This window comes from Saimiri boliviensis, chromosome 1 (genome assembly GCF_048565385.1).
Source record: "Saimiri boliviensis isolate mSaiBol1 chromosome 1, mSaiBol1.pri, whole genome shotgun sequence".
In the NCBI taxonomy this organism is placed as follows: Eukaryota; Metazoa; Chordata; class Mammalia; order Primates; family Cebidae; genus Saimiri; species Saimiri boliviensis.
The window spans coordinates 20,553,126-20,570,184 of record NC_133449.1 but is presented as its reverse complement, the minus strand read 5'-3'; the positions used below and the strand labels follow the sequence as shown (position 1 = coordinate 20,570,184).

General features: G+C 39.3%; 1 long non-coding RNA gene across 2 annotated transcripts in view; it reads right to left on the bottom strand.

Annotated features, from left to right (window-relative positions):
- The window catches only part of LOC141583701 (uncharacterized), a 312,231-nt gene extending 305,200 nt beyond the window's left edge, over nt 1-7,031 (bottom strand). For both annotated transcript variants that reach the window (XR_012516503.1, XR_012516505.1), the window contains exon 1: nt 6,826-7,031. This is a non-coding gene — a long non-coding RNA (uncharacterized LOC141583701). The remainder of the gene's footprint in view (nt 1-6,825) is intronic.
- Between the last annotated feature and the right edge of the window lie 10,028 nt (nt 7,032-17,059).

Genomic DNA, 17,059 nt, shown 5'->3' with positions numbered 1-17,059 from the left:
ATCTTGCTTTCTGTCAGCTTTTCTATTGTACATTCCAGTCCACATGTTCATTCATATCTCTACCCTGGATTCATTCCCTAACATCTAGGAAAACAAGGTAAACCTTAAGGTATTTCAGAACCAGTTGCTACACCTAACGCACTTCCCTCTGACTCCTTTGCCACTTCTTCATTCACCATTTCCTTCTTTTCTCTAATATCAAACTTTTCTTCCCATCGGCTCCTTCTCTTCAGCCTATAAATACCCTCATGTTGGGCCTATGACAAAATTATCCTCTCTCAACTCCATAACTCATTCTACTACTGCTCATTTTATCACCAAACTTTACCTAGAGTATTTTTTAGTATAATAATAGATTCAATTGATAAACCTTGTGGGTATTTTTAAATTCACTTTTTTTTTTTTTTTTTTTTTTTTTTTTTTTTTTTTTTTTGAGACGGAGTTTCACTCTTAGTTACCCAGGCTGGAGTGCAATGGCGCGATCTCGGCTCACCGCAACCTCCGCCTCCTGGGTGCAGGCAATTCTCCTGTCTCGGCTTCCTGAGTAGCTGGGATTACAGGCACGCACCACCATGCCCAGCTAATTTTTTGTATTTTTAGTAGAGACGGGGTTTCACCATGTTGACCAGGATGGTCTTGATCTCTTGACCTCGTGATCCACCCGCCTCAGCCTCCCAAAGTGCTGGGATTACAGGCTTGAGCCACCGTGCCCGGCTAAATTCACTTTTATTGAATCAGAGAAGGTTTAACTGACCACCTTAAAAGAAACACCCAAAACCATTAAAAACCTGAAAAAAAAATTTAAAAACTAATAAGTAAGTTTTGCAAGATTGCAGGATGGGAGATCAATATACAAAAATCAATTTTATTTCTAGACAGTAACAATGAGAAATCTAAAAATGAAATTTAAAAATTTTTATTTGCAATAGCACTAAAAGGATAAAATATGTAGAAATAAATTTACCAAAAGGAGTGTAATATTTGTACATTGAAAACTCTGAAGCATCTTTGAAAGAAATTAAAGAAGCCTGAATAAATGGAATGATCAAGATTTAATACTGTCAATATAGCCAAACTTTCCAAACTAATCTGGAGATTCCAGGGAATCTACTTTAAAATTTCATCTGGCTTTTTTGTAGAAATTTGAAACCTGATCTTAAAAATCATATAGAAATGCAAAGAAACCAGAATAGTCAATCCTGAAAAAGAACAATGGAGTTGGAGAACTCACAGTGCCTGATTTCAAAACTTACTACAAAGCTGTCATAATCAAGACAGTATAGTATTGGCAAAAGAGTAGACATATAGATCAACAGGATAAAATTGAGAGTCCAGAGATAAACCCTCACATTTATGGTTAAGTGATTTTTGACAAGAGTGTCACAGGATTCAATGGAGAAAGAAGAGTCTTTTCAACAAATGATGCTGGTACAATTGCACATTAAAATGCAAAGAATGAAATTGGAACTTTAAGTTTCAGCCCTGCATGTGACAAGCTTGGAAGTCATCACTCCCAATCTTACAAAAAGAAAAAAATGAACAAACTAAAAGTCAATCACTTTGCTTGGCTCCTTCAGGGAACTGAGGTTTCAGGGCAAACACTCATTACAAAATCTGGACAAATAGTTGAATCAGAGAGTCACTGAGATCTGCTTACCTGGAGAAGGAATCACTAGTCCCAGAAATTGATAGGAAAATTAAAATGGTAACTTTGACAAATTGCTGGAGACTGAGTGTGGACTAGCCTGAGAGTGAGAAACCCATGTTGGCCTCAGTCATACAAAGAAGCACTACACATTCATGGGTTTTACCTCTAGGAACCCCACCAGGTTTTCACAGTGAGAGCTAAGAAAACTCTCATGGCTCTAGCATATGGTAGAAAAAAAGTTCCCATTATGAAGTAAGTCTAGAGCATGCTCCATACCCAAGGCCTACTTTGCAGGGAAAAGATTTTACCAGAGTCTTATCCTACCTGGGGAAAGTACAGTTTCCTGCCCCCAGTCCCCTGTTACCAAAGTGAGGGGAGCTATGAAAAACTTGTGAAATTCTCATGCCAGGAACCCAGGCACACTAAAACACTGATATTTAACCATAAGATTATACAGTGCTTCCTTTCCCTGCTTTTACAAGCTCATCAATAGGGCTCTAATATAAAGACGTTCAGAAAGGAAAATTACAGACCAGTATCTCTCATGAGCACAGAAGCAAAAACCCTTTAAAAATATTAGCAAATCAAATTCAACAGTGTATAAAAAATTTAAAAAGATGAGCAAGTGTGATTTATTCCAGATATTCAAATCCAGTTCAACATTCAAATCAATATAACCCATCACAATACTGAATATAACCTAGCAGTTCAACTAGCTAAAGAAGAAAAATCACGATATCAATTAATGCAAAGAAAGCACTTAACAAAATCCAAAACCAATTCTTGATTAAAACTCTCAACAAACTAAAAATGAAGATGAACTTCTTCAACTTGAAAAAGAACATCTACTAAAAGAAAAAAAAAAGAATGCTAACATTATACAAAAAAACTGAATGTTTTTCCCATAAAATTGTGTACACAGCAAGAATGTTTCTCTCTCATTATTTCTACCCAGCATTGTACTAAAAGTCCTAGCTAGTGTGATTAGACAGAAATGTAAAATGTACAAATTGGGAAGAAAAGAAATCTATCTGCATGCACAGGTGGCATGATTTTCCATGTAGAAGATCGCAAATAATCACCAAAAAAATTCCTGGAATGACAAAGTGATTATATAAAGTTTGCAGGTTACATGACTGATACACAAAAGTCAATGGCTTTCCTACATAGCAATAAAATGCTATTTATAATAACACTGAAAAATGAAATAAATCTAACAAAATATGTATAGGGTCACTATGTAGAAAACTACAAAATTCTGATTTAAAAATATCAAGGATCTAAATGAATGCAGACATAGCCCATAATTATGGATTGACAGACTTAATTGTCAGTTTTTCATAAATTGATTTATAGATTCAGCATTAACCCAATCAAAATCACAGCAAGCTACATTACGGGTACCAACAAACTGACTCTAAAGTTTATATGAAAAGACAAAAGACCCTGAACACGTGACACAATACTAAAGAATAAAGTCAAAGGACTGAAATTTCCCAGCTTCAAGACTTACTATGATGCAACAGCAATTAAAGCTGTGTGATACTAGAGAAAGAGTAGACAAATAAATTACTGGAATGGCATACAGAGCCGGTAAATAAACCCATTCAAATAGCCAAGTCTTCTGTGACAAAGGAGCAAAGGCCATTCCATGGAGAATCATCCTTTCAACAAATGTGCAGGAACAATTGGAAGTCTATATGTAAAAATATAAAACAAGACATAGGCTGGGCACAGTGGCTCACGCCTGTAACCCCAGCACTTTGGGAGGCTGAGGCAGGCAGATCATTTAACGTCAGGAGTTTGAGACCAGCCTAGTCAACATGGTGAAACCCCGTCTCTACTAAAAATACCAAAATTAGCAAGGCGTGGAGGTGAGTGCCTATAATTCCAGCTCCCTGGGAGGCTGAGCCAGTAGAATATCTTGAACCCAAGAGACAGAGGTTGCAGCGATCCGAGATTGTGCCACTGCACTCCAGCCTGGGCAACAGAGAGAGATTCCGTCTTTAAAAAAGAAATAAAAATAAAATAAGACAAGACACAGATCTTAAATATTTTTTAAAATTAACTCAATATGGATTAAACATAAATGTAAAACACAAAACTATGAAACTTCTAAAAGAAAATATAGAAGAAAATGATAGTTTGGACTTTATTAAAATTAAAGTTTTCTTCTCTGCAAAAGACACTTTTAAGAGAATGAAGGACCACTCACAAACTGGGAGAAAATATTTGCAGAACACTTATCCCTAGCTCACTCTAAAGGCATATATCTCTACTCTAATCATGATAAAAACATCAGTTAAATCCCAATAGAAGGGCATTTTACAATATAAATTTGCAATATACCTGACCTCTACTCCTCAAAACTGTTGAGGTTATTAAAAGCAAGAAAAGTCAGAGAAACTGTCATAGCCAAAGGAAACCTAGGCAGACATGATGACCAAATGTAGTGTGGTATCCTTAATGAGATCCCAGAATAGAAAAAAAAGAAAGCAGTTATGTAAAAAATAAGAAAATCTGAATAAATTGTGGACTTCAGTTAATAATTATCAATGCGGGTTCATTAATTGTAACGATATACCATACTAATGGGGAAACCACATGTAGAGTATATGGGAACTCTTTGTACTATCCTCTCAATTTTTCTGTAAATCTAAAATTTCTAAAAAGTAAAATTTATTTATTTCTTTAAAAATAAAGTTGGACCACTTTCTCACACCAGACCAAAAAAAAAAAAAAAAAAAAAAGACTCAAAATGGATCATAGACCTTCAAGTAAAAGTTAAAACTATAAAGCTTTTGGAAAAAAATATAGGAGTAAATCTATGTAATCTTGGTTTCTTAGTGGTTTCCTAAAAATGACAATCAAAGCATAAGTGACAAAAGAAAAAATGGCATACACTGGACTTCATTAAAATTATAAAACATTTGTACTTCAAAACATACCATCAAGAAAGTGAAAAGACAAACCAAAGAATGGAAGAAAATATTTGCAAATCATATATCTGGTAAAGGACTTGTGGCCATAATGAAAAATTCTTCCAACTCAAGGATGAAATGACAAAACCCAATTTAAAACTGGACAAAGGATGTGAACAGACATATCTCCAAAGAAGATTTATAAATTACCTATAAGCACTCCAAAAGATGTTTGACATCATTAACCATCAGGAAAATGCAAATTGAAATCACAAGGAGATATTAATTCATATTCACTAGAATGACTGTAATCAAAAAGACAAAAAATATGGATGTAGAGAAGCTGGAACCCCCCTTTGTTGCTGATGGGAATGTAAAATGGTGTGGCTGCTTTGGAAAACAGTCTGCAGTTATAGAACAAATCTCTTTCTCTGCATTTATACTCCCACTTCCCTATCTAGTCTGGAGTCCTTCAATGGCTCTGACTGTCCTCCTACAGTACTATCCCATAATATATTTAAGACCCCCCCACTGATATACAGGCACAGTAGCAGTAGAAATCCAGTCTATCAGCTTATCTCTCAAAATCTGATGATGACCATTCTTCTTCCTGTGGGGACTGACTTGTCATGTATTCTATAGACCAGAGGTCCCCAAGCCCAGGGCCACAGAGGAGTACCAATCTCTGATTGTTAGGAAGTGGGCCTCACAGCAGGAGGCAAGTGGCAGGCAAGTCAGCATTCTGGCCTGAACTATGCCTCGTATCAGATCAGCAGTGGCATTAGATTATCATGAACCCTACTGTGAACTGTGCATGCTAGGGACCTAGGTTGTGGACTCCTTATGAGAATCTAATGCCTAATTATCTGAGGTGGAACAGTTTCATCCTGAAACTAGCATCCCCACACTGCCAACCCCATCTCACTCCCACCACCCGATCCCCATCTGTGGAAAAATTGTGTTCCACAAAACCAAACCCTGGTGTCAAAAAGGTTGGGAACTGCTGTTATAGATGAACTAGGAGTTCATATGTGATGATAATTCTTGAAACAAGCCCTCTTATTCTTCAATCGCCTTGCACAGAATAAAGGTGGAAGTTCTGGAAGCTCTTGCCTTTTGGTTTCATTTATGTTTTACTTGTCTTTGACGTTCCATAGAAAATTTATGTAGAACTATATTTGTTTTCTTTGTATATATGTCATTCTAGTGAATATGAATTAATATCTCATTGTGATTTCAATTTGCATTTTCCTGGTTAATGATGTTGTATATATGTATACATTTGTATATATTTATATTTACAAGGTAATTATTTGTGTAGGAGAGAGAAAAAGTTCACATTCTAATTCTGTTACCTAAACATATTCCAGGGCCCATATCTAATGCCACTTACTCTTACTCCATGAAGACTTTCCTGATCCTTCTAGCCAAGTGTCTTTTTTTTCTTATTGAATCTCCAAACTGCTTTGCATATATTTTTCCTTGCTTGCTTGGCTTCATTTATTTTAGCAGTTCATAAAGTTACTAACCTTACTGTAAACTCTTTTACTGGCAACTGATTAGATTGAATATATCTAAGTTGTCTAATACTTTTCACTTAATATACATGATTGTATTGTTGTATAATTTTATCTCCATATCTTATTGCTCTAATTTCAATAGAAGCCCTTTAAGAATGAGAACTGTGTTTTGCTTTTCTGTTTGAGAATAGCTTAAAATCAGTGCTGAGTGAATGAATGAATGAATGAACTAGCTTAAGATTATCTTTGTAGTGACGAGGGAGCCCTTGGAGGGGCTACTACCGTTCCCGTTTTTACCATTGCCCTAACAGCACTTTCTTAGTCCTGGACATCCTCCTCCAAGGAAGGAGAGTGGTAGAGTGGAGACTGATCCAGAATCGGGAAGCCTGGTGTTTGGTCTTGAATCTGCCACCAGGTAGCTGCATGACCTTGGAGGACTCCACTCCCTCTGGGCCTCACTTTCATAGCCATAAAATGAACATTCCTTCCAGTTCTAACATTCTAGGATTCTTGAAATCATTGGTCCTTATTACAATAAACAAACGAACTACCAAAATCAACTTGGGATTGAGCAAATGACTATTTCTGTTCTCACATCCCAATAGCTAGCCCCTCACTGAATGCCTGCTATATGCAGACACTGTTTTAACTGCCTCACTTCCATTGACTTATTTATTCCTATAGATAAGGTTTTTGTTCCATTTTCATATGAGCGTAAAAAAGGTATGTGACTTACATATCTGTTGGCAGAGCCAATTTTAGATCCAGATACTCTGGCTCCAGAGGCCATGCTCTTCATCTCACTGCTTCTCCAGGGCACATGAGTGGCAACTGCCTTCTGCCCTCAGAGCCCCTGGCCTTAATTCCACTGCCATACATCTCACGGAAAGATCAAACCCTTGTTTCAGTATGAAGTGATAATTCCAGAAGATGTTGTGAGAGAACACAATACCCAGGAGAGCAAAGAGATATTTGCTGATGACTTCACTTCTTTTTATTTGACATGATGGGTACTGAATTGAGAAACCAAAGTGTGGAAAGACTTCTGACATGACTTTTGGAAAGAATGTGGCTCTTTTCTCAAAACCTCATCGAACACGAGGTGAAAAGGTGAGCCCCGTCATTGCAACATCACCTGTTTTCCTCCTGCCCAGAAGGTTCTGTTTGATTTGATTTTAGGGAAGTCTTCCTCTATTTGTCAGCTCTTCCTCAGGAACTGTAAATCCAGGAACCACCAGGGCAGAGCTTCCCCTTTCCTTATGTCAGCTCAGAGGGATATCTGCTAGGAAAAGCCTACTGAGATAGCTAGGCAGGCCTTTCAAACCTGGGTCAGGAAGAATATATAAACAAGGGAAATTGTACCACAAGAAACATGTACTTTGAGTTCAACAAAGTATCCAGTAAGATAAAGACAACTAACTAAGACTGTGATCCACATTCAGAGCTGCTGGCCTTCCTGCTTTTCCAGCCAGATGTTTCCCTCTCATTCTTTCTTTTTCTCTTTTCTTACCTTCCCTTTGCTCCCCTCAGTTTCTCTCTCCACCTGACTTTCCTTTTCCAAGTACCCACAGGACTGTATTATTGCCATCTTCTCCCTTCCTAGCTCAGCAGGGTAAAGAGCCTCATGCAAGGGCATGTAAAACATTCTGAATACCTATGTATGTATAGCAGGCATTTGCACTTTGATTATTTATTCATACACTTATTCATTCATTCATTAGACTATTACTCAGTGCCTGTTCAGTACCAAGACTTAGCTGTCCACCCCCAACCTTCCCAGACATAAGGTATCTACCATAGGACAGATGTATTTTGGTATTTCCCCAGGGATACTGGATTTGGCTAGAAAAAGCCCAAGGTAACATGAATTAGGGCATATGCTTAATAGGTTATCATTGATCATGGATTTATTGTCTGGTAGAAATCAGGCCTACAAATTATAGCCTTAGGGAAGCCAGCTGTTTGGGAAAACTAGCAAGAACAAAAACTCTCCTGTTTGGGGCTTTTATTGGCCTTTCTGAAACTCTGTCTTTGAGCTCTCAGAAAAACTGAATGAGATGCAGGAACCAAAGAGTGTTTAGTTTTCAGCAGCTCCTCTGCGTTCATTGAAGAATTCCCTATAAGCTTGGGAAATGTTTACAGTGCCAACCCATTAATGAATAGCTCACAAGAGTATGAAGAAAGTATGATGATAAAGAATCATATGAGGTTTTGGAACAAAACATGTCAAGCAAGACATGGCTTTTGACCAAGAGTGTTATTCCATTGTGTTGATCATACATTCATTAAGTGCCTCCTGGGTACCTAGCATTGCTAAGATACATTCCTAGCTTTTGTGCACTTCCAACCAAGGCGGAGAGTCTAGACGGGCAAGAATCAGATGATAAATTGCAGCATGATAAGGTGGAAATAGCCCTCGGTTTAGAATGCTAAGACTGGTTACGGCACTGAGTTTTGCCACTTGCTAGCTGTGAAACCTAATGTAAAACCCAGTTCAGAACTGTTAAAGGATTCTCTTTGGATATTATGAAAATTAATAAATAGAAGAAGAAAACCTTTTTATGAATTTTAAGAGAAGACTGCAAGCAGGGTAGTATTCCTTCTCAAGTTTAATCCAATCCCATGGAATAAGCCAGTGTTTTGCAAACAAGTCGTCACCTATTAGTGGATAATGAAATCAATATAATGGGTAGTGAACAGTGTTTATTGTTGTTTTAATATAAAATGGAACAGGCAGGGCACAGTGGCTCACACCTGTAATCCCAACACTTTGGGAGGCTAAGGTGGGTGGATCATGAGGTCAAGAGATTGAGACCATCCTGGCCAACATGGTGAAACCTCATCTCTACTAAAAATGCAAAATTTAGCTGGGTATGGTGGCATCGGCCTGTAGTCCCAGCTACTCAGGAGCTGAGGCAAGAGAATCACTTGAGGACCGACTTTCAAGATGGCCGCCTAAGAACAGCTCAGGACTTCAGCTCCCAGTGAAAGTGCAGAGGGTGAGTGGACGCCGCATTTCCAGACGAACTCTTATTGCCCACAGACCAGGAGATACCCAGGCAGAGGGGTCGCCAGCGTCGCAGTCCCAGCCGGTGCGGCTGTTTTGGCCCCCGCGGGGCTGATTCCGCCCGCGCGGCTGCTGTGACCACTCCGTGTTGCTGCGGTTCTCCGTACAAAAGCCACTGGTCTGGGAGCCCTCTTAGCTGGCGAGCAGAGCCCTGAGACGGCAGAATAGCCCATTCATCTGAAATAGCGAGTCAGGGCAGGAGATTCCTAGGCAAAAAATCCACCAGGAGCCGGCGCCGCGGTTCGAGCCGACTCTGTGAGTCGCAGCACGGGAGATCCCGGCGCCTTTTCAACAAGCGACCGGAACGTGGGGTCGTTCAACTTAAAAGAAAAGACTCTGAGTCAGGGAGCCAGGTGATCAGGCTCGGTTGGTCCCACCCCTCCACCCCCAACAACAACGAAAACAAAAACAGTAATTGGAAACCCTCTGGGTTGAGCCCTTCAAACCAAGCACAGCTGAACCGGGACGGTCCGGCTCCGTGGGGGAGGGGCTTCCGCCATTACTGAGACTCTCCACCGCTAAGGAGGCAGGCTGCCGTTGCCGAGGCAACCCGCCGTTGCCGAGGCAACCTGCCACAACAGAGAGAGTCCGCCATAACAGAGGCGGGGCCACCATTGCCCAGACAGTTCTAACTACGCCCATATAAAAAGGACTACAGGGAAGAGCTCAGGGCAGCTGGGCGGAGCCCACAGCAGCTCAGCAAAGCCCCTGCGGGCAGGCAGAGGCTAGGCGTGCTGCTAGCTGGGCGGGTCCGACCTGAAAAAAAAAAAATCAAAAAAGGCAGTAGTGCAACGGAAACTCATAAAGCTCCAACTCCCTGGGACAGAGACAGACAACAGGTGGATAAACCCACAAAAATGGGTAGAAACCAGCGTAAAAAGGATGAAAACTCCCGAAACCAGAACACCTCTCCTCCTAAAAGTGATCACAACTCCTCACCAGCAAGGGAACCAGACCGGATGGAGAAGGAGGGTGATGAAATGACAGAATCAGACTTCAGAAGATGGGTAGTAAGAAACTACAATGAGCTAAAAGAACATGTTCTAACCCATCGCAAAGAAAATAGGAACCTTGAAAAAAGATTGGACGAACTGCTGACGAGAATGGACAGCACAGAGAGGAGAATAAGTGAATTGATGGAGCTGAAAAACGCAACACGAGAACTTCGTGAAGCATGCACAAGCTTCAACAGCCGAATTGACCAAGCAGAAGAAAGGATATCAGAGGTCGAAGACCAACTCAATGAAATAAAAAGAGAAGGCAAGAACAGAGAAAAAAGCGCAAAAAGGAATGAACAAAATCTTCAAGAAATGTGGGACTATGTGAAAAGACCTAATCTACGTCTGATAGGTGTACCTGAATGTGATGAAGAGAATGAATCCAAGCTGGAAAATACTCTTCAGGATATTATCCAGGAAAACTTCCCCAACCTAGCAAGGCAGACCAATATTCAAATCCAGGAAATATAGAGAACACCACAGAGATATTCCTCAAGAAGAGCAACCCCAAGGCACATAATCATCAGATTCACCAGGGTTGAAATGAAAGAGAAAATGCTAAGGGCAGCCAGAGAGAAAGGTCGGGTTACCCACAAAGGGAAGCCCATTAGACTCACAGCAGATCTCTCAGCAGAAACCCTACAAGCCAGAAGAGACTGGGGGCCAATATTCAACATCCTTAAAGAAAAGAACTTTCAACCCAGAATCTCCTATCCAGCCAAACTCAGCTTCATAAGTGAAGGAAAAATAAAATCCTTTGTGAACAAGCAAGCACTCAGAGATTTCATCACCACCAAACCTGCTCTACAAGAACTCCTGAAAGAGGCTCTACACATATAAAGGAACAACCAGTACCAGCCACTCCAAAAACACACCAAATGGTAAAAAAGCAGCAACACAATCAAGAATCTGCAGCAACACAATCAAGAATCTGCATCAACTAACCAACAAAACAGCCAGGTAGCATCAAAATGACAGCATCAAATTCACACATAACAATACTATCCCTAAATGTCAATGGACTAAATGCCCCAATCAAAAGACACAGACTGGCAAATTGGATAAAAAGCCAAAACCCATCAGTGTGCTGTATCCAGGAAACCCATCTTACATGCAAGGATACACAAAGGCTCAAAATAAAGGGATGGAGGAAGATCTACCAAGCAAATGGAGAGCAAAAAAAGGCAGGAGTTGCAATTCTCATCTCTGATAAAATAGACTTTAAAGCAACAAAGATCAAAAGAGACAAAGAAGGACATTACATAATGGTAAAAGGATCACTGCAACAAGAAGAGCTAACGATCCTAAATATATATGCACCCAATACAGGAGCACCCAGATACATAAGGCAAGTTCTTAATGACTTACAAAGAGACTTAGACTCCCACACAATAATAGTGGGAGACTTTAACACCCCATTGTCAATATTAGACAGATCAACCAGACAGAAAATCAACAAGGATATCCAGGACCTGAACACAGACCTGGAACGAGCAAACCTAATAGACATTTACAGAACTCTCCACCCCAAATCCACAGAATATACATTCTTCTCAGCACCACATCACACCTACTCTAAAATTGACCACATAATTGGCAATAAATCACTCCTCAGCAAATGCAAAAGAACAGAAATCATAACAAACAGTCTCTCAGACCACAGTGCAATCGAGTTAGAACTCAGAATGCAGAAACTAACTCAGAACCGCACAGCTTCATGGAAACTGAACAACTTGCTCTTGAATGTTTACTGGATAAACAATGAAATGAAGGCAGAAATAAAGATGTTCTTCGAAACCAATGAGAACGAAGACACAACATACCAGAATCTCTGGGACACATTTAAAGCAGTCTCTAGAGGAAAATATATAGCAATGAGTGCCCACATGAGAAGAAAGGAGAGATCTAAAATTGACACCCTATCATCAAAATTGAAAGAGCTAGAGGAGCAAGATCAAAAAAACTCAAAACCTAGCAGAAGACAGGAAATAACTAAGATCAGAGCAGAACTGAAGGAAATAGAGACACAAAAAACTCTTCAAAAAATCAATAAATCCAGGAGCTGGTTTTTTGAAAAGATCAACAAAATAGACAGACCACTAGCCAGATTAATAAAAAAGAAAAGAGAGAATAACCAAATTGATGCAATAAAAAACGATAAAGGGGATATCACCACAGATTCCACAGAAATCCAAACCATCATCAGAGATTATTACAAACAACTCTATGCACATAAACTAGTAAACCTGGAAGAAATGGATAAATTCCTGGACACCTGCAACCTCCCAAGCCTAAACCTGGAAGAAGCCGAAACCCTGAATAGACCAATAACATGGTCTGAAGTCGAGGCAGCAATAAAGAGCCTACCACCCAAAAAAAGCCCAGGTCCAGATGGGTTCACAGCTGAATTCTACCAGACATACAAGGAGGAGCTGATACCATTCCTTCTGAAACTATTCCAGACAATCCAAAAAGAGGGAATCCTTCCCAAATCATTTTATGAGACAAACATCATCCTGATACCAAAACCCGGCAGAGACTCCACAAGAAAAGAAAATTTCAGGCCAATATCCATGATGAACATAGATGCAAAAATCTTCAATAAAATACTGGCAAACCGATTGCAACAGCATATCAAAAAGCTCATCCACCATGATCAAGTAGGATTCATCCCGGGGATGCAAGGCTGGTTCAACATACGCAAGTCCATAAACGTAATTCACCACATAAACAGAACCAAAGACAAAAACCACATGATTATCTCGATTGATGCAGAGAAGGCTTTTGACAAAATTCAACAACCCTTTATGCTAAAAACCCTCAATAAACTAGGTATTGACGGAACGTATCTCAAAACAATAAAAGCTATTTACGACAAACCAACAGCCAATATCATACTGAATGGGCAAAAACTGGAAGCATTCCCTTTGAAATCTGGCACTAGACAAGGATGCCCTCTCTCACCACTCCTATTCAATATAGTACTGGAAGTTCTAGCCAGAGCAATCAGGCAAGAAAAAGAAATAAAGGGTATCCAAATTGGAAAGGAGGAAATCAAATTGTCTCTATTTGCAGATGACATGATTGTATATCTGGAAGACCCCATCATCTCAGCCCAAAACCTCCTGAAACTGATAAACAACTTCAGCAAAGTCTCAGGATACAAAATCAACGTGCAAAAATCACAAGCATTCCTATACACCAGTAATAGACTTCAAGAAAGCCAAATCAAGAACGAACTGCCATTCACAATTGCTACAAAGAGAATAAAGTACCTAGGAATACAACTAACAAGGAACGTAAAGGACCTCTTCAAGGAGAACTACAAGCCATTGCTCAACGAAATAAGAGAGGATACAAACAGATGGAGAAACATTCCATGTTCATGGTTAGGAAGAATCAACATCGTGAAAATGGCCATACTGCCCAAAGTAATTTACAGATTCAACGCTATTCCCATCAAGCTACCAATGACCTTCTTCACAGAACTGGAAAAAAACACCTTAAACTTCATATGGAACCAAAAGAGAGCCCGCATAGCCAAGTCAATTCTAAGCAAAAAGAACAAAGCGGGAGGCATCACACTACCGGACTTCAAACTATACTACAAGGCTACAGTAATCAAAACAGCATGGTACTGGTACCAAAACAGAGATATAGACCAATGGAACAGAACAGAGGCCTCACAGGAAATACAACATACCCACAACCATCTGATCTTCGACAAACCTGACAAAAACAAGCAATGGGGAAAGGACTCCCTGTTTAATAAATGGTGTTGGGAAAACTGGCTAGCCATGTGCAGAAAGCAGAAACAGGACCCCTTCCTGACACCTTACACCAAAATTAACTCCAGATGGATTAAAGACTTAAACATCAGACCTAATACCATAAAAACCTTAGAAGAAAATCTAGGCAAAACCATTCAGGACATAGGTGTAGGCAAGGACTTCATGACCAAAACGCCAAAAGCAATGGCAACAAAAGCCAAAATAGACAAATGGGACCTAATCAAACTCCACAGCTTCTGCACGGCAAAAGAAACAGTCAGTAGAGTGAATCGGCAACCAACAGAATGGGAAAAAATTTTTGCAGTCTACCCATCTGACAAGGGGCTGATATCCAGAATTTACAAAGAACTAAAGCAGATCTACAAGAAAAAAACAAACAAGCCCATTCAAAAATGGGCAAAGGATATGAACAGATACTTTACAAAAGAAGACATACAGGAGGCCAACAAACATATGAAAAAATGCTCATCATCACTGGTCATCAGAGAAATGCAAATCAAAACCTCATTGAGATACCATCTCACACCAGTTAGAATGGCGATCATTAAAAAATCGGGAAACAACAGATGCTGGAGAGGATGTGGAGAAATAGGAACACTTTTACACTGTTGGTGGGAATGTAAATTAATTCAACCATTGTGGAAGACAGTGTGGCGATTCCTCAAGGACCTAAAAATAGAAATCCCATTTGACCCAGCAATCCCATTACTGGGTATATATCCAAAGGATTATAAATCATTCTACTACAAGGACACGTGCACACGAATGTTCATTGCAGCACTGTTTACAATAGCAAAGACCTGGAACCAACCCAAATGCCCAACGATGATAGACTGGATAGGGAAAATGTGGTACATATACACCATGGAATATTATGCAGCCATCAAAAACGATGAGTTCACGTCCTTTATAGGGACATGGATGAACCTGGAAACCATCATTCTCAGCAAACTGACACAAGAGCAGAAAATCAAACACCGTATATTCTCGCTCATAGGCGGGTGTTGAACAATGAGAACACACGGACACAGGGAGGGGAGCACTACACACAGGGGTCTGTTGGGGGGAAATGGGGGAGGGGCGGGGGGTGGGGAGGTGGGAAGAGATAGCATGGGGAGAAATGACAGATACAGGTGAGGGGACGGAAGGCAGCAAAGCACACTGCCATGTGTGTACCTATGCAACAATCTTGCATGTTCATCACATGTACCCCAAAACCTAAAATGCAATAAAAAAAAAAAGAGGAAAAAAAAAAAAAAAAAGAAAAGAAAATGAGCAAGTAACTAATATCGGAAATAAAAAGAAATCTAATTAGTGATATGATAGTCATTACATATGTTACATAGAGAAATATATATTTATATATATTTCCTGATCAGTAGAGCTTAGCAAACTAAAATAAAATAAGAAACTTTCTTAACTTCATAACCCAAGTCCTATTTAGCAAAACCTATTGCAAATATCACGCTTGATGATGAAATGTTAAAAATCACTTCATTGATATCATTTCAACTAAGGATGTCTGCTACTATTTCTCCAATGTAAGACTTTATTGAGAATATTAGTAAGTAAAATACAAAAAAAAAGGATATAAGAATAGATAATGGAAACGAAGAAACAAACTTATTACATGTTCACAGTATTTGTCAGAGAACTTGTAGACATATTACTATAAATAAAAAGTTCATCAGATTTGTAAAAAAAAAAAAAAAAAAAAAAAAAAAAAAAAAAAAAACTACCTATTGTATATTATGCTTATGAAAAAATGTGTACATCAAACCTTCACAACGTTCAATTTACTCATATAACTAAGCTGCACATGCACTTCCTGAACTGAAAATAAAAGTTGGAAAGAAAAATAAAACAATAAGTAAACTCAGAAAAAAAAAAAAAAAAAAAAAAAAAGAGAATCACTTGAACCCAGGAGGTGGAGGTTGCAGTGAGCCAAGATCGTGCCATAACACTCCAGCCTGAGTGACACAGCAAGACTCCGTCTCAAGAAAAAAAAAAAAAAAAAAAAAAAAAAAAAAAAAAAAGGAACAGAATAGAAAATAGAAAATAGAGTGCAGCATATATAATACCGGCAAGTTTTGTTTCAGGTAAATTTTGTTTCTATTATGCTATTTTGTATATTCTACTGTGATGGGGAAAAGATTTACTACAATGCATCGCTTTCAAAAAGTTTGAAAAATGCAAAGGCGATGCATGTCCTTCCTACTCCAATGTTCCTAAAATTATTTTGATTCAGTCTTGCTACATGTCTAATGCTTCAATAGTTCAATCCAGTATCAAAATGTTTCTCAATTGATCCATTTTCTCAGCCCCATGGGGTAGTGTCTATAGACATCTTGCTCTCAAGGACTTAGCTAGAGAAGGAGGATGACCAGAAATGATGAGAGAATACTAACAAAATTTAAATGCCACACCGGGTAACAAGGGTAACAATTAATTCCTCTTCAGTAACAAAGACATCACAAGGGGAAGATGGAGCTGGGATCTTAGAGACTTCCAGGAGGTTCATTCAGAGCAATTCCTAAAGAATTTGGCTCATAGAGAAACAAAAGAGAAGGAACCAGAGTAGAAGACAGAGTCTGAGCCAAGCAGGGGGTGTGGTCTGTCTGCCTGGCCAGTCACTATGCACAGTTAACTATAGACCAGGGAAGAGAGACAGAAAGTAGAACAATGTAGAAACTCTGTCACCCCAGACTTGCCACATTTGTATTCTTGATGTACTGTGCTTACTGTGAACTTTTGCCACCAGGACATTTTAACAGAAACTTGATATCTGCACTAAGGAGCTATCAGTGACACATCCTGCCTGAGTAACTTGGTGTGGCTCCACTAGTAAGACACTTTAAAGCAAGGTGACTCTCTGGGGCAATACTGAAGACTCTGGATCAGGGGTAAAAGTTATGTCTCAGACAGAGATAAGTAAGGTATGAACCTGATCCTCCAGTTGTCACAGTAAACATCTTAATTAAGGAGTCTTGGGGGTCCATGGATGGATTTCAGGGGCTGAGTAACCTCTTGAAGTTATGTGCAAAATTTTCTGGGCATTTTTGATTTCTATAAGAAGATGTTAGCTCTTCCAGATTATCAATGAGCTACGTAGTC